This window comes from Erinaceus europaeus, chromosome 15 (genome assembly GCF_950295315.1).
Source record: "Erinaceus europaeus chromosome 15, mEriEur2.1, whole genome shotgun sequence".
NCBI classification, from domain to species: Eukaryota; Metazoa; Chordata; class Mammalia; order Eulipotyphla; family Erinaceidae; genus Erinaceus; species Erinaceus europaeus.
Window position 1 is genome coordinate 33,952,098 of NC_080176.1, and position 19,518 is coordinate 33,971,615.

The window sequence follows — 19,518 nt, forward strand, 5'->3', positions numbered from 1 at the left end:
TGATTCTAAAACCTGCTAGTTTTAGATTCAGTTGCCATTACCTATAATTTAAGTATCTTTAATCATTCACCCAGGGTTGTTGTAATTCTCATCCAAACCTACCACTTTGTATCTGAAACTCCAGATGTTTTGTAAACCTTGTTCAGAAAAAAACCGTGGGCTTAAAGGAAACGTGTTTTTTGCTGGCCCTCTCTTGCTTCTATGATGGTGCAGGTCAATGAAAGGATACCTGCAGGGCCTCAGTTAGACACAGAACTAGTTCCTTTTAATAGTCTTTGGGGAAGCCTATGTTTTCAAGCCCCTCCTACAAGTGGAATCATCTGGCCAGGCCCTTGCCGCAGGTTCAACTATAAGGCCTGCTTTGTTTCTGGCCAGTGGGATTTTAATCACAGGACATATGCTTGCAGTGGGATTACACTTTGCCACTTGCTCTCCTGAAGCTTTTATATCATCATGAGAAAATGCTCAGGCTATCCTGCTGGAAGGGGTGGGGTAGATGCCTGCCCCAGGGACTTCAGTTTGCATGAGCTGATCAAGCAGCTGTGTCCAGACAATCTACAAACAACTCAGCTGAGCCTGATCCATTAGATTCTTAGACTGGGAAAAAAAAAAAAAAGCGCAAATGCCAAGTCCATTGCCCAGTCATTGAAAAACAAAAAGCCCAGCTTTGTCCTTCTCTATCCTATTTCTCTTGCGCCACCCTCGCCCACCTCCATGCACAAAAAGGATGGGTTTAATGCCACAGTATTCCTTATGTACTCATTTATTTACCAGCAAAGATTGATACAATAAATACCATAGGCATTAAATACATAAGTATCTTGTGTATCTTGTGTATGTATTTTATATTGTCTAGACTAGGGAAGTTATCATCTGTTATGTGCTGTAGAATGCTTTCTTCCCCTCCCTGTCTTCCTCTGGTAGGCCTATAGTGCATATATTATTTCTTTTCTTTTTTAAAAAATATTTATTTATTCCTTTTTGTTGCCCTTATTATTTTATTGTTGTGGTGCATATATTATTTCTTTTGAAGTCATCCTATATTCTCTGTTGTTGTTTTCAGTATCTCTTAATCTCTTTTTGAGATCTCTTACTTCTTTCTTAGTTTTCTCTAATTCATCCTCAGGTGGAATATAGAGTATGTTGTTCAGCCTCCCTTAGGAGGATGGAACACTCTCTGTTGTTGATCCACATTGAGGGCAAGGCCCTATGGGGGCCCACAAAGGGGTTTATTGTGTTGTTTCTGATAGAGATGACTGGTAACAATGGAGAGAGGAATTTTTTCAAGGTCTAATACCATCATGTATGTTTGAGAATCATAAGACTCCCTGACTATGGCCCCAGCTGCCCACTGTCCCAGGAAGTCCAGGCCATTGTTTCCATGAGGTCCAAGCAGGTTGACTCTCAACTCTCCCTTCAGGTCAAGAGGAGGGTAGGTAGACCCCCTTACCTCCTAAACTAATGATAGATGGCTTCTCCAGAGTGGGTAATACCTTTATGCACATGCCTCTCTTCTCCCCTTAAAACAAAGGCCATGAATTACTGTACATTGTGTTTGGCTTAACTTGAAAGCCACCACATATGTTCTTGCTCAGTTGTCCACTCCTCCTCCCACTTCCTCTGAGGTGCCTGTAATTTACCCTGAAGTACCTATAATTTACCCTGGGGGTAACATGCATTGTGAAGCTTGTGATCAAATCTTGTATGGTAATTCTTCGAATGTGATCAAATAGTTTATAGGTCAACATGTGGCTTCTACCTGGGCAATGGGTATATGTACCTACTTTCTCTTTCAATAAATGAATTGCTCCATTGAGGCTCTCCCAGAGCTGACTGTCCTGTCTCTCTGTGCACTTTGCCCTCGACATGCTGAGGTGCCCCAGGACCCCTGGGGGCCACTTTTGACCTCCACCTCCCAAAGACTGGGGAGATAGGTGGACCCAGAGCGAGCCTGCACCAGCTGATGGGGTGGCCTGATACTGACTAAAGAGTCAACGTTAAAGTGTGCCAGTCTCTTGCCCTTATTCATCTTTTGCAGTCCTTACTTTGATAAGGTTAGCTTTGGAGTGACTGAGGGAAGTGTAATAGGAAGTAGGTGAGGAGGGTCCTAAGTCTCAGTAGACATTATTTCATTAGGAACTTTATGGTGTCTTTTTAGGTCTTTCTACTTGCTTGCTGCATATACTGACTCACTGCAGACTATTGTGCACTTTTGCTTTCAGGTATATAATTTGTCCTAATTTATGGATACATGTGAACATATGCCCTATCTCATGGGACCTGTTCTATATCTAGGTTTTGGGGCTTTGTTAGGAAGTGAACCACCTGGAAGGGAATTAGAGAATCCTATGACAGGAAAGGCCTCACCGATTAATGATGCTGAGGGGTTGACATTCCACAGCTAACTGGCGTGGACACCTTCTGAAGTGAAGCATATTGAGGTGGTATTCATTGCATTTAATAGGCTGGGATCAGCAGACATAGTATCAGTTGGTATGAATTGAGAGAAGCATGCTGGAAAGTGACCCCCACCCTACCGGTTCCAGGATTGGGGAAAATTTGGGCTTTATAGAGGAGGCAGGAGGTTCCTGCTATCTTAGGGTTTAAGAAGGCAATAGACAGTTATTGCTATAATCAGATTGGGTTGACTTTGAACCCCCTGTGCTTCTTGATGACTATTTCTTGTTTATTCCAATAACCTTTCTATAGCTCTTAAAAATTGTAATGATAAAATAAGATGCCATGCAACTTTTTGTTTAACAATGTACATGATCTTGCATACAACATGGGAGCACTACCTCAGTTTGATGAGTCATGAATTCATGGCATGAATTTAATCCAAGTTCTTATTTTGCTAGCTTTGTTTTACATAATATAGTAGTGGCCATTCTTTCTGCATATTTTGTGTGACCATTTTTGATTTGTTTCCAATTTATTGGACAGAGACAGAGTAAGAGAGGGAAGTAGGTGATGGAGAAGGAGAGATAAAGAGATAACTGGAGCCTTGCTTCATTGCTCACTAAGCTTTCGCTTTGCAGTTGGGGTCCAGGGACTCAAACCTGGGTCCATGCACATTGAAACTTGTGTGTTATGTTGGGTGTGCTACCACCTGGACTCCTGTGTTTTATTTATTTATTTATTTATTTATTTTAAGAAAGGATAAATTAACAAAACCATAGGGTAGGAGGGGTACAACTCCACACAATTCCCACCACCCAATCTCCATATCCCATCCCCCCCCTGATAGCTGTCCCACTCTCTATCCCTCTGGGAGCATGGACCCAGGGTCATTGTGGGTTGTAGAAGGTGGAAGGTCTGGCTTCTGTAATTGCTTCCCCTCTGAACATGGGCGTTGACTGGTCCGTCCATACTCCCAGTCTGCCTCTCTCTTTCCCTAGTATAGTGGGTCTCTGGGGAAGCGGAGCTCCAGGCCACACTGGTGGGGTCTTCAGTCTAGGGAAGCCTGGCCGGCATCCTGATGACATCTGGAACCTGGTGACTGAAAAGAGAGTTAACATACAAAGCCAAACAAATTGTTGAGCAATCATGGACCCAAAGCTTGGACTAGTGGAGAGGAAGTGTTAGGGGGATACTCACTGCAAACTCTAGTGTACTTCTGCTTTCAGGTATATATTTTGCACTAGTCTATGGATACGTGTGAACATATGCTCTCTCTCACAGAAACTGGTGTATATCTAGGTTTTGGGACTTTGTTAGAAAGTGAACCACCTGAGATGGAATTAGAGTATACTATGAAAGGAAAGGTCTCACCCGAGTAATGAAGCTGAAGGGTTGTCATTCCACACGTGAAGTCTCTGGATACAGTCTGAAGTGAAGCATGTTGAGGTGGCCATCGTTGTGTTGATTAGGTTGTGATGGGTAGATGCAATATTATTTGATATGGATTGGGAGAGGCATATGGGAAAGTGGGCCCTATCCAAGGGTTCCAGGACTGGGGGAAGTAGAGGCTCTCTAGTGGAGATGTGAGGTTCCTGCTGTCTTAGGGTTCAAAAAGACAATCGATAGTTAATGTTATCATCACATTAGTTGGTAATTGGGTTAACTTTGAAAAGTCCTTTTGTTAGGGTTTGCTGTACAGTACCCAGTATTTTGTGTATAGCTGTGCTATTGGTTGCTTCTGATCTATTTGGTCTAGGCTTTTGAGAGAGTCCACCTATCAAATACACAGCCTATATATTAAAAAGACTCAAGTCTGTGTTTTAAAAAACTTCGAGACATACAATTAATTTTCCCCCTCTCATATTAAATAGTGATTTATATGACTACATTTTACTAGGAGTGTACATAAACACCATTCCCACCACCAAAAGACTGTGACCCATCCCTCCCACCCACTCCCACCCCCCACTGGCCCAGGAAGCTGCATATCTACCCCTCACCATAGGGCTTTTACTTGGCCCTACTTACAATTTGGTCAGGTCCTGCTTTTAGTTTCCCTTTCAGATCTTCTTACTCAACTTCTGTTGATGAGTGGGATCATCCCATACTCATCTTTATCTTTCTGACTTAGCTCACTTAACATAATTCCTTCTAGCTCTGTCCAAGATGGGTCAGAGAAGGTGGGTTCATTGTTCTTCATAGCTGTATAGTATTCCATTGTGTATATATACCACAGCTTTCTCATCCACTCATCTGTTGTTGGGCACCTGGGTTGCTTCCAGGTTTTAGCTATCATGAATTGTGCTGCTATGAACATAGTACACACCTCTTTTTGGCTGGGTGTTATGGTGTCCTTGGGGTATAACCCCAGGAGAGGAATTACTGTATCATATGGAAGGTCCATGTCTAGCCTTCTGAGAGTTTTCCAGACTGCTCTCCACAGAGGCTGTGCCAATTTACATTCCCACCAGCAATGTAAAAGGGTTCCTCTGTCCCCACAACCTCTGCAGCATTTGTTGCTGCTGTCCTTTTTGATATATGCCATTCTTACAGGAGTGAGGTGGTATCTTAGTGTTGTCTTAATTTGCATTTCTCTGACAATCAGTGACCTAGAGCAGTTTTTCATATGTTTGTTAGCCTTTTGGGTGAATGTTTTGTTCATATCCTCTGCCCATTTTTTGGATGGGGTCATTTTTTTGGTGCTAAGCTGTGTTTGATTTTTTTAAAAAAGTTATATTTTATTTTAATGAAAGAGATATAGAGAGGATGAGAGAGAGACCAGAGCACTGCTCAGCTCTGGCTTGTGGTATGGACACTGGAGCCTCAGGCATGAAAATCTTTTTGCATAACCATTAGGTTATCTCCTCTACCATGCATTTGAACTTTAAATATATTAAATTTAATTTAATTATTTTATTACTATTAATTTTTTTTTTTACCAGAATACAGTGTTAAGCTCTGGTTTATGGTTCTTCTTCTAGCGTTTGCCCTTCTTCCGTAGCCAGTCAGCAGCGTCAGGTTGAGCCTGATGTAAAGTTTCGAGACCTCCTTTGAATCTGGAGAGGTGGCAGTCGTTGATTATGTGGGTCATAGTCTGTCTGTAGCCGCAGGGGCAGTTCGGGTCGTCTCTGGCTCCCCAGCGATGGAACATAGCAGCGCACCGGCCATGGCCTGTTCGATAGCAGTTGAGGAGGGCCCAATCATAACGTGCTAGGTCAAAGCCGGGTTGACGCTTGCAGGGGTCTGTGATAAGGTGTTTGTTCTTTACCTCAGCTGACTGCCAACTCTGTTTCCAAGAGACTGGAACAGAGAAGTTCAGTGTAGGCGTAGGGGACCAGATTGGGTGACGAGACGTCAACCGTTGAACAGGGTGGGCGAAGATATCTGCGTATATTGGCAGGTCCGGTCGAGAATAGACGTGGGAAATGAACTTAGATGATGCCGCATCCCAACGAATATCTGGCGGGGCGATGTTGCTAAGAACTGGCAGCCATGGAACCGGGGTGGAACGGATGGTTCCAGAAATTATCCTCATGGAGGAATATAATTTGGAATCGACCAAGTGGACATGGGGACATACTGGGGCACAGTATTCTGCAGTGGAATAGCATAATGCCAGAGATGATGATCGTAGTGTGGAAGCGCTCGCGCCCCATGAGGAGCTGGCCAGTCTTGCAATGATGTGATTCCTCGCGCCCACCTTTGCTGCAGTTTTTATGAGATGTTCGTGAAATGACAGGGTGTGATTGAGAGTAACGCCAAGATAGACTGGCTGGGCTTCATGCAGGATTCTCGTATCGTCAAGCTGCACATTAAGCTCACGCGAGGCCGAGGCATGGTGTAGATGGAAAACAGATGATACCGTTTTTGCAGTGCTAGGGATTAGTCGCTATTTTTTACAGTAATCAGATATCAGATGGTTTATGGTGATTTGGGGGATTGAATATGGGTCTTTGGAGCCTCATTCATGAGAATCTCTTTGCATAACCATTATACTATCTCCCTCACCCCTGATTTTTTTTTTTAGTAAGGACTTATTTATGATAGAGAACCAGAGCATCTCTCTGGCACATGTGATGCCATAAGTTGAATTTAGGACCTTCTGCTCTCCAGCCCAGTGCTTTACCTGGTGTACCACCACCATGGCACACCACACACAATCCAGTTCATGATTCAGTTACTATCAGGATCTGGACTAGGATTCATTGTGACCAGGGTTTTTATTGGGACTTGGTGCCTGAATGACGAATCTAGCACTATTGTCGGCCATTACTCTGCTCCCTTTTAAAATATATATATATATATATATATATTTTTTTTTTTATTTGATAGAGTCAGAGAGAAATCGAGAGGGAAGGAGGAGACAGAGAAGGAGAGAGAAAGGGAGACCCCTGCTGCACTTCTTTAAGAAAATTTTTTATTACTATCTTTATTTATTGGGTAGAGACTACCAGAAATTGAGAGGGAAGGGGATTGTAGAGGGGGGGAGAAAGACAGAGATACACCTGCAGTCCTGCTCCCTGCGGGTGGGGACCAGTGACTGGAACCTGGGTCCTTGTGCATGGTAATCCATGTACTTAATTAACCAGGTGTGCCACCACCTGACCACCTGGCCCCCAGCACTTTTTCAAAGCTCATGAAGGTGAGGGAGGGAGGGCTTAAACCTGGATCTTTGTGCATGGTAACATTTGTACGCTCTACAATGCTCAGCCCCAATGTATATAGTACTTGAAGTCTAGGTTCTGGGATAAAGATTATGTGTGCACTTAGAAATTTGCTAGATATTTTAAAATTTCATTTTTAAAGATGTGCCAATTTAAACTGCCTTCACATGGAGATGGAAGAAACATACCCAGGATGATGGAATGGATAGAATACTTTGATTATTGTTTTGCTAATTCTATTCCTTATTACTTCCTTCTTTTGGAATTTGTTGACTCATCTTAATGTTAAGTCTTCCAAAACTGAGTAAATACTCTCCTTTGTGTTTCTAGTGATGAGTTTCATCTGCATTGTGGTGATGGTCTTATATCTGTCTGAGATTGAATTGCCACACAATTTCCATATTGTGATTGACGATTTTTTCTTTTTTTTAAATTTCTTTATTGAGGGATTAATGTTTTATATTTGACAGTAAACACAATTGTTTGTACATGCATAACATTTCTCAGTTTTCCACATAACAGTACAACCCCCACAATTTATTACTTTCTAATTACAAAACAAAAGTACATTCAGCATTACTTGTTAACAACTAGAAGTTGATTTCTAGACAGGGACACTTTTTTTGTTTGTTTTGTTTTTTTCAACTCTGGGTCTTCAAAGCTCTGGGCTGCTTTTCCTATGAGTAGGGAAGGGAATCCACAGACAGAAGCTTCCTGCAGCTTCCTTCCAGTGGGTACTCTGCTCCAACCTGGGTCCCTTACTATGATGAAGCATCATCACACTACCCACAGGAATGATTTTACCAGCTCCTGGGAAACAGCTCTTTTTAATTTTTTTTCTACTTTCACCTATAAAATTAACTTAGAATTTCTTAGAACTTAATAATTTTTATGATTTAGGAGGTACTTGGGAAACTTAAATGTAGATTTTGTACATTCGGATACCTCATATACATAATATTTTAGCTTTAGCTCCCTTATTAATAGTGTGAGTTAATTCTTTGAATGTTAATTTATTAGTGTGAAAGAAAAACATTTTTAGTGAGTAGCAAGCCTACTTTATCATGCTGGATATCAGATAAGTATAGTAGCAATTCTTATATGAGTTGAGCATTTGGGAAATGAAATCATGTGTGTACCTAAGAAATTGCAATACACATTAACATTTAAAAGCATGAAATTCATTTAAGTATGACATTAGGCCTTGGTGGTGGGCCTAGAGTTAAATTATACTGAACTGTGAAGGGAGTGGTTTAATTCAAGGAAAATAAATATACTCAACAACCCTTTCCTATCTGAGTTGTTAATATAGAGTGTGAAATCCCTTCTATAAGTACGAGCTTATAGAATACGAGCTTGTTTCCATTGGCTTCAGGCTATTCCTTCCTCTAGCAGAGAGTTTCTTCCTTGGGAATTCCCCACCCCACAATTTTCATTCTGTTAAAACAGTAGACTCTCAATGTTATTTTTTTTCTCCTCCAGTAGACTGGAGAAACATGCCACTAATTCAACAGAGCAATGATTTTGTCCTGTCACCTGTAAGTTATGTGGAGGCACACCTGCCATGATCTATGTGAGTATGTACAACTCAGAATCTTTTTCACAAGTAGCTCAGATGGACTCTTTGGTGAAAACCTCTCAGTATTAGCATCTTTACTGCTATGGAGTATATCATACCTAAAACTGTGGGTATGTAGTATGCCAGCTGTCACATGATTTATCTGAATCTTCCTATTTATATTCTGTAAGTATTCCAAGTACATGATAATGCTCCCCATCTGTCACCTTGTAATCAGTGTGTGCCTATCCAGAGAGTGACCTGAAGAGTGTTTTTTTTTCCTCTCTCTCTTTCTTTCTTTAAAATCTTTTTATTTTTTATTGGATAGAGACAGAGAATTTGAGAGGGGAGGGAGTAGTAGAGAGGGAGAGAGACACCATACAGCCCTGCTTCACCACTCATGAAGCTTCCCCCCTGCAGGTGGGGACCAGGGGCTTGAACCCAGTTCTTGCACACGGTAATGTGGACATTTAACCAGGTGCGCCACTGCCTGGACCCCTTTTTTAAAATTTATTTTTATTTATATATTCTCTCTCTTTTTTGAGACTGTGCTGCTGTTTCTCCAAGCCATCTTCCTGTGTAACCTGCTACATATATATCAGTCCTAGGACAGATTAATGTATTTCAATCAAAGTTCAAGTGCCTTGTTGATATTAGTAGTATTTCTCTTTTAAAGTTTAACATTTGCTGCGGGTTAAGCACATATGGCACAAAGTGCAAGGATGGGCTTAAGGATCCCAGTTCAAGCCCCCAGCTCCCCACCTGCAAGGGAGTCGCTTCACAGGCGGTGAAGCAGGTCTGCAGGTGTCTATCTTTCTCTCCCCTCTCTGTCTTCCCCTCCTCTTGCCATTTCTTTCTGTCCTATCCAACAACGATGACATCAACAACAATAATAACTACAACATCATAAAAACAACAACAAAGGCAACAAAAGGGAAAATAAGTAATAATAATATATTTTTTTAATTTAACATTTGCTTAGAAGGCCGGTGAGAAAATAGCTCATCTGAGTAGTTGTGAACTGCTTTGCCAAGTGCACAACCCGGGTTCGAGCCCAGCCTCCACCACATTGAATGAAGCTGCATTACTGTCTTTTTCTCTCTCTCTCTCTATTTCTCCAACAAATAAAATAAAAATAGTATTTCCTACAAAATTAGACACACTGTTTTCCTGTAGGAGGGTATAAAATTTATTTTTATTAATTTTTTAGTAACTTAAATTTCTTATAAATGGTATTATTGCCAAACCTCTGGAAATGGGTGAGTTATATATCCATTTAAATATTTCACTCGAGTTTAATTTTTGTGAATGTTGTATAAAAAGTCATGTTGGGTCATGTTTTGATGGCCTTTCCTTTAAGTACAAGTAATCTCACTTGTACTGCATGAGTATTACTAATCACCCTGAAGTTAAGAACCATTCACACTTAATTTATAAACTTAATTTATAATTTATAAACTTCCAACCTTAATTACTCTATGTGTAGGCCTCTCTGTGAATAGTGATGTGTCAGAGAATCAGCGATGGGGTCTGTGGCGCTGAAAGGAGAAGCATATCCTGTCTTCTCAGTCTCTGATACTTTCTTTGTAAGTGTAGGATGTCTGAGGCACTTTGCTGTATTAGCGTACTTAATTCTCTCAACCATCCTGTTAGCCAGTGACTCTTATTATCTTAATTTATAAAATGAAAAATCTGGAGTACTGAATGGCTTCTAACTTGCTCAAGATCTCATAGCTAGTTAGATGCAAGGATAGAATGTCATCACTAAAGCCAGTATCAGATTGGTTGTGTTGTGTATGTATTTTTGATGCTGTGGAAAAAATATACATATATATATACTGGTAGAACCAGGGCTTCCTTTAAATCTGCACAGTTTCACTGCTTTGGACTGTGTTTTCATTCATATATAGAGAAAGAGACATCACAGCATTGAAGTGTTCCCCAGTGCCATGTCATCTCCCTTGGGGTGTCAGGATTTTTTTTTTTTTCCTCCAGGGTTATTGCTGGGCTCGGTGCCTGCACCATGAATCCACCACTCCTGGAGGCCATTTTTTCTCCTTTTTGTTGCCCTTGTTGTTGTAGCCTTATTGTGGTTATTATTGTTGCCATTGTTGATGTTGTTCGTTGTTGGATAGGACAGAGAGAAATGGAGAGAGGAGGGGAAGACAGAGAGGGGGAGAGACAGATAAACACCTGCAGATCTGCTTCACCGCCTGTGAAGCGACTCCCCTGCAGGTGGGGAGCGGGGGGGGGGGGGGGGGCTCAAACCTACCCACTGCGCCACCGCCCGACCCTGGGGTGTCAGGATTTTAACCTGGGCCATGCACTTGTCAAGGCATGCAGTCCATCTACTGAGTGATCTCTTTGGCCTTGAATTTATATATCTGAAATTTGGAGTGTTGGTTCAAAGTTTGAGAGGTTGTATGATTTACATCATTAAAGCAGATTTTGGAGATTGATTGAAACATAGAAGTCTGCTCTATGTACAAGCCATTAGCTTAACACTTGGTACAATGTTCATAATGAGCATTAGGTAGACTTGTACATAATGAGCATTAGGTAGACTTGTAGAGCCAGAATTGGGAAGAAATCTGGTTGTGAATCAGGACAGGCATTGACAGATTGCTGAAGTCAGTCCTATCTGCCAGTAAATTATGTGGTGGATTCTACAAATCGCCTATGCCAGCATCTATTTTCCTTATCTTTAATAATAGCCATGGATAGGCAATGGCTTTTCTTGTATCTAATGAGCCATGTAGTCTTTGGACTCTTAAGAATTTCATGACTTCCAGATCCTGCCCTTCTACATTATTTCTTACATTGAGAATTTCTTAGGTGAACTTTGTGGGGAAAGTTTTCATCCTGATGCTTACTCTGAAGATCTGAAACATATTATACTCCTGTGTTAAATATAAATAGCACAGATAATGAACTTATGGTTGGACTAATTCTAGAACCATACATTCTTACCCATGAGAGAACATGGTCTTTTTGTTGTTATTGTTGTTACACTGTGAAAATGAAAAGACTATACTGGTTATCTCATTTACAAGTTGATCTTAAGAAACAAGGAAAGGAAGGAATACTTACACTAGGCATGGTCTGTTACAGTAAGGTGAAGGGTAGGGGTCCTGGGGGTAGGGGATGGAATAGTGGGTATTGGAGATTCAGTGCTCCATGGGCTAGGACTTAGGTTGGTGGTGGGTGTGATCTGCCAACGCCTATCATGGAAAGGTTAGAAGTTGTATTTAAGTGAAGACAACCATCTTGTAGATCATTATTTCTCTAGTAAGCAAACAAAACAAACAAGCAAATAAAACACAAAAAGACTAGTCAACATAAAAAGTTAATTCCTTATGCAGTTGAAATTTGAACTTTAACAGGTAAGAAATGAAAGAAGTTGATATTCAGTGTAAAACAAAAATATACTTCTTAATTCAAATTAGCAGATTTAATAAGTTCATCTTTTAAGAAAAAGATTGGTTAACATGTAGCTATTTCAAGTTAGAGCTCAGAGACTTGCTTTAAGACGTAATTTTTCTTCTAATTAAGTATTATGATTGGAATTTCCTTTTGGAAATAAATATTATTTTACCATGTGGCACATGGACTTTGGAAGAATTTGAATGTTAAATAATAAAGTCTGGTTTCCCACCTGCAGGGGGGGTCATTTCACAAGCAGTGAAGCAGGTCTGCAGGTGTCTTATCTTTCTCTCCACCTCTCTGTCTTCCCCTCCTCTCTCTATTCTCTGTCCTGTCCAACAATAGTTCACTGAATCTGCTAAAATAGACCAACCAACATTCATTAATATCCAACTTGTATTCTTTCTTGCTTTGTTTCTGAAGTCTCACTCATGACTGAAATAATTTGGTATTTGCTCTTCTCTTTCTGTCTTAATTCCCTCAGAGTGATCTTCATTTTCCTTCTATGTTATAACAAAAGGGAAGATGTCATCTCTTCTTACAGCTGAACAGTATTTCACTGTGTGTATAGACTACAGTTTCCTTATTGATCCACCTGCCCTCAGGCATTTGGGTTATTTCCAGATCTCATCCCACTTTGTTCTGTTTTGTTTCATTTATTTGGTAACTACCAAGAGGGAAGTTAGCAATCTATTATTTTTAGCATTTTCTTTTTGGTTAGCATAGTCTAGATCTTAAAAATTAAATTTTTAATGTCACATGTCTTAAGATTTTATTCAGGGAGTCAGGTGGAGCAGCGGGTTAAGCGCATGTGACGCAAAGCGCAAGGACCGGCATAAGAATCCTGGTTGAGACTACACTAGAGTTTACAGTGAGTACCTCCCTAACACTTCCTCTCCACTATTCCAAGCTTGGGATCCATGATTGCTCAACAAATTGTTTGGCTTCATATGTTAACTCTCTTTTCAATCACCAGGTTCCAGATGCCACCAGGATGCTGGCTAGGCTTCCCTGGATTGAAGACCCCACCAATGTGTCCTGGAGCTCAGCTTCCCCAGAGTCACACCCTACTAGGGAAAGAGAGAGGCAGACTGGGGGTATGGACTGACCAGTCAACGCCCATGTTCAGCGGGGAAGCAATTACAGAAGCCAGACCTTCTACCTTCTGCAACCCTCAACGACCCTGGGTCCATGCTCCCAGAGGGATAGAGAATGGGAAAGCTATCAGGGGAGGGGGTGGGTTATGGGGATTGGGTGTTGGGAATTGTGTGGAGTTGTACCCCTCCTACCTTATGCTTTTGTTCACTAATCCTTTCTTAAATAAAAAATTAAAAAAAAAAAGAAAGGAGACATTAACAAAGCCATAGGATAGGAGGGGTACAACTCCACACAATACCCCCATTGTATTTTAATGATAGTCAGAGAGTGACGAGAGCAACAGAGAGGGAGTTAGACATCTGCAGATCAGCTTCACTAATCATGAGTCATCCGACATGCAGATGGGGAGCTGTGACTCAAACCCAGGTCCTTGTGCACAATAATATGTGGGCTCAACTGGGTGTTCCACTGTCTGGTACTTTTTATGCAATGCAGATGTGATAACACCTGCTTTATTCTTTAATTGCTTGAGATACTTGGTTTGGTTTTTGTGACTGCATACGAATTTTAGAGCTCCTTTCTATTTCTGTGCTTTTTACATACTTATTGTAGACCTTTTCTCTAGATGTTGAACTGCAATATTGAGATCTTGCTTATTCCACTTAACATTTTTAGTACCAAGTATAATACTAAGAAAATAAGGGGTCGGGTGGTGGCACACCTGGTTGAGTGCACATGTTACAATGTGCAAGGACCCAGGTTCGAGTTTTCCCAATCCATCCCCACCTGCAGGGGAAAATCTTAAGCAGTGCTTTAGGTGTTTCTCTGTCTCTCTTCCTCTCTATTCCTCCCATTCCCTCTTGCTTTCTGGCTGTCTCTACCCAATAAATAAAGATAATAAAAAATTAAAAAAAAAAAAAAGAATCCTGGTTGAGCCCCCAGTTCCCCACCTGCAGGGGAGTCGCTTTACAGGTGATGAAGCAGGTCTGCAGGTGTCTATCTTTCTCTCCCCGTCTCTGTCTTCCATTCCTCTCTCCATTTCTCTCTGTCCTGTCTAACAACAACGACATCAATAATAACTGCAACAAAAGGGAAAATAAATAAATAAATAATAAAATTTAAAAATAAAGAAAAGATTTTATTCCAGGGACGTAGAAATCTGTACTTCTTCCCCAAAACAACCTTGATCCATACTCCCAGCAGGGGAGAAGTGATAGTATGAAGATAAGAGGGCTCTGAATTCCAGCCCCATTAGCACCTCCAGAGAGAGAAGGAAAAGGAGAGGGACATATGGAGGTAGTTATGCTGTCCTGAGTGGTGTGAAGGGGAAGAGAGGATTGAATCGGAAAAAAAGGGGAAACTAAATGTGGACAGATAGTTGTAGAGATGATGGCTGGCCCATGTCTACAACCTTAGGGTGATTGTGGTGGATTGCAGTGGGGAGACTGAATATTCAGAACTCTAGTGGTTGGAATGGTGTGGATCCAAACCCCTGTTGACATGTAATTCTGTAATATAAAATAAATATATAGGAATAAATAAAATAAATAAAAATAAGTCAGTCACCACTGCTCTCTCTCTTTCTAGCCTTCTTCTACCTTAAAATCCTTAATCTCATCTACTCTAATCCTAGTTTTTGCTTCCTGTTCATTAACCATCTTGTCTCAACTTAGATCCTGCCACCTTCTCTCTCTCTCTCTCTCTGCCTACCTGTCCTTTAGTATATATATAAAAAGGAAATCTGTATTTACACTTGTATAACTGTTTTATAAACCATTCTTTTTTTACTTTTTTAATTTTTTATGTATAAAATGGAAATATTGACAAGATCATAGGATAAGAGGAGTACAATTCCACACAGTTTCCATCACCAGAACTCTGTATCCCATCCCTTCCCTTGAAAGCTTCCCTATTCTTTAACCCTCTGGGAGCATGGACCCAGGGTCATTATGGGAAGCAGAAGGTGGAAGGTCTGGCTTCTGTAATTGCTTCACTGCTGAATGTGGGCTTTGGCAGATGGCTCCATACACCCCGCTTGTCTCTCTCTTTTCCTAGTGAGGCAGGGCTTTGGGGAGACAGGTCTCCAGGACACATTGTAAAACATTATTTCTTCCAATAAAATGATTTGAAAAGTGAGATCATCTGGCATTGTCTTCTTGTGGATTGATTCCTTACTCTGAAGAGACCATTTGGATAATTATAATCTTTTACATACATGTGCTAACAAACAGTGTCACATCTGGTCACATGGTTTTCTAGAAATAGAAGTTTTTGAATCCATTTAGAGCTTTTCTGATACTGAGGCAGCTCAGTAGTCACTGTGATAACTGCTCAGTTTCATGTCTGATAGGGATGTAGATTCCCAAAGAAATGTTTAAAAGTGATGAAGAGTTTCTCCTTTCCTTTGTGTTGATCTTGCTATGTTTGTTAGCATGAATAACATAGGAATCAAACATTTTGGCCTGGTTTGGGAAGTCCAGAGATAGTAGACATCTCCTCATTTTAGTAATTAAATGTATATGTATTACATGTAGTAACAGATGCTATTTTTGGTTCTTAAAATACCAAAGATGACTAGAGAGCTCTGAACTCCAATTCCATCAGGACCTAGAGAGGGAGAAAAAGAAGGAGGAGGAGGCGGAGGTAAAGGTGGAGGTAGAGGTGAAGGAGGAGAAGGAGGAAGTGGAGGTGGAGGAGAAGAAGGAAAGGCAGGTGGGAGGGGAGAAGGACACTCAGAAGTAGTAGGTATGACTTTGAAAGGAAGAGAAGGCAGAACCATAGGAAAAAATGGGCAAGTATATAAATGTAGATAGATAGTTATAGAATAATAGTCAGCCTATCTCTGTACTCTTGAGAGAGCTACTACAGTTTCCAGTGGAGGGAATGGGGACACAGAGGTCTGGTGGTGAGAATAGTGTGCAGTTATATCCTTGTTATCTTATAAATATTAAATCACTAATGAAAAACTAAAAAATACATCAGCTTAGGAGGTGAGGTGCACCTGGTTAAGTGCACACATTATAAAGTGCAGGGACCTGGATTCAAGCCCTGAGTCCCCCACCTGCAGGGGGGAAGCTTCATGAGTAGTGAAACAGTGCTGTGTGCATCTCTCCCTCTTTATCTATCTTCCTCTTCCCTCTCAAGTTCTTTCCATCTCTATCCACAAATAAATAAATAAATACTAAAAAATATATATATCAGCTTGGAGGAGCGGAGTCATGGTCACCTGTTGAGTGCACATGTTATCCACAAGAACTCTAGTACAAGTCTCCAGACCTCACCTGTGAGGGGGAAGCTCCCCAAGTGGTGAAGCAGTGCTGCAAGTGTCTCTCTCTCTTTCTCCCTCTTTGCCTCCCCTTCTCTCAACTTTTTCTCTGTGTCTCTCCAATAGATAGATAAATATTTTTAAAAATATATCAGCTTACTACTTTTGTATTCCCAAATATAACAGTTCAGTTTCTCCCTTGCCCATGCACTTTGTGAACCCTGGTATTTCAGAAATAGCTTTTGTACAGACTTGACTATTTGTACTTAGAATAAATTTGTGGCCCAGGATTTGGTACAGTGGATAAATCCTTGGACCTGGAAGCATGAGGTCCCAAGTTCAATACCTGGCATCACATATGCCAGAATGAGGTTCTGGTTCTCTCTGTCATGTTAACTAGTATTAAGTAAGAATCTTTTAAAATATTTATTTATTTATTTCCTTTTTGTTGCCCTTGTTGTTCTTGTAGTTATTATTGTTATTGATGTTGTCATTGTTGGATAAGACAGAGAGAAATGGAGAGAGGCAGGGAAGACAGAGGGGGAAAGAAAGATAGACACCTGCAGACCTGCCTCACTGTCTGTGAAGGGACTCCCTTGCAGGCGGTGAGCCGGGGCTGGAACTAGGATCCTTAGGCCAGTCCTTGACTTTGCGCCTCGTGTACTTAACCCACTGTGCTACCATCCAACTCCCAATAAATAAGAATCTTAAAAAAAAAAAAAGGTAGAGATAATTAATCTCTCTTCATTTTAATCCCTAGTTAAAAGAAAGCTTGGAACAATCAGTCGCTCAACTGCGCAGCCAACGTGTATTGAGAAACTCAGGAGGGAGAAGTATTTCTATTACAAGTCTAAGTGCAAGTGACTTTGACAATGGCACTACAACACGTAAACACTTAAGATGTTTTAAAAACATTTTCATTCAAAAATACTCCTGTTTTATTAAATATATTTTTTGGAGCTATACAACATATACATAAACTCATTCAAAGAAACTATTAGCAAAGGGGGAGGGCTATGGTGTACTTGCTTGAGCACACATATTAAAATGCTCAAGGACTTGGATTCAAGGCCCTTGTCCCCACCTTTGGGGAGAAGCTTCACAAGTGGTAAAGCAGTGCTGCAGGCATCATTTTTTCTCCCTCTCCCAATTTCTTCTTTTATCAAATAAATAAATTTAAAAAGGAAAGAAGGTGTTAACACATGTAGATAGCAGAGATTTTTATAGTGAACATTTTGAAGTAAGTCCAGTGGAACTTTGCTATTTATTTGTTCTCATACTCTGTAGATCCTATAGAGTACCACCTGACAGAACTTGCATTTACTTGTTCCCCACCAGTCAAAACAAGCATACATATAGACTTTATTTACCACATGGTGTGCTTCCTATATTAGTAGTCTTGTTCTAGCTTCATAGTTAAGTCTGCTTATGAGAGGACCTATGACACTTGTCAATAGCAGGCAAGCTTTAGATTTGGGGTACAAGCAGATTTTCGTGGCAAGATTAAAGGTGACACCACTTAGTTCATTTATAATTAAGCTTGCTTGTCCTTTCTTGCTGTCCTGAGGTTCACACTTGAACAGAAAAGGCTTAAGATAGAAAAGACTAGAAAACATGGTGCGAAGCACAAGGACCCACACAATGACCCCTGTTTGAGCCCCCAGCTCCCCACCTGCAGGGGGGGGTCACTTCACAAGTGATGAAGCAGGTCTGCAAGTGTCTGTCTTTCTCCCCCTCTCCGTCTTCCCCTCCTCTCTCAATTTCTCTCTGTCCTATCTAACAATAACAACAAAGGCAACAAAATGGCAAAAGTGGCCTCCAGGAGCAGTAGAATTGTAGTGCAGGCAACCAAGTCTCAGAAATAACCCTGGAGGAAAAAAAATAATAAATAAATAATTTTTTTTTAAAGACTAGGAAAATATGCAGTTAAGAGAGCTGAGTTAGGCTCAGTGAACATTGGTTGCTGGCATTGGTGCTAGTGCTCTTGCTCGTGATAACTGTCACTTTCGGCTGCAGGACACAGAAAAAGGAGGTTTGGAACAGAAAGGGAACACAATCCTTTATTTGCGCTGGCACCTCAGAGTTGGGTGAGAGAGCAACAGTATGGGCCACGTGGAGGTAGCAAAAATGGCCGCCTCGCGGAGCAACCTTCCCTGCGTCTAATCACCAAAGTGAAAGGCGGGCAAGAGAGTGAGGTGCGGAAGAAGGGCTTTTATAGGAATAGCTCTCGTGAGAATGGGAAGGGGGAGGAGTAACCAAAGCATTCCAACTATCTCAGGGAATCAGTAGTGCCCTGAGGGCACAACATGGCAGATGTGACTGCATCTGCACAATTTCCCAGCAGATAATCATATATTTAAATTGATTTTTAAACATCATTTAGTTTCTAGATTAATTTTTATTGGAAAAATTTGATCAGTACTAAGACATGTATTTATAGAGTTACAACATTTTTTTAAACTTTGCAATTTATTGTGTTTATATGGAGAAATATTGCTTCTTTGGAAATATAGTGAATGAGAATTTTTGTTATATTGTTTTCAAGTTATTTCTGTTTACTTTATCTGCTATAGCAGTGAGCTTAGTGCCAATGTCGTCCAATTTTATGGCCAAAGTTAAGTACTGGGAAGTAGTCTGGGTAAAGGGTATGTTCAGATATTCTTGTCTATGATCTGTATACCAAGTAAAGTTTTAAAATGTTCTCACCAGTGTTTTATGTCTCTTTTTCCTTTTCCTTGTAAAGAGAGCCACCATTTTCCACCTGCCTCACCTCTGAAGGACTATGGGGACCTACAGGGGTCTGAACTGAGTCATGCCTAGAGTTAGTGGTGTCCGCTTTCAGGGGACAGATGGCGTGGGCCAGGTACTTTCTGGACATTCTGTAGTCTGTAGTTCCTACATCACTGTGTAATAAATCAACAGCTGAATTTTATGACTGTTTCAACCAAGAGTTTTATCAGTTTTCTTGGTACTTTTGTACTAGTTTTTTGTTTTAGAACAGCAAATGTCCTTGTTTTCACTGTAGTAACTAACCATCATCATACATTTCTTTGGAATTTTGTCAGGAAGAATTATACTTTCTAGAACATTTAGAAGTGAATTAGGAGCCG

At 40.7% G+C, this 19,518-nt stretch overlaps 1 long non-coding RNA gene across 2 annotated transcripts in view; it reads left to right on the top strand.

Moving 5' to 3' along the window:
- LOC132533146 (uncharacterized) overlaps window positions 1-19,518 on the top strand; it is a 128,007-nt gene that overhangs the window by 74,541 nt on the left and 33,948 nt on the right. The window lies entirely within an intron of this gene.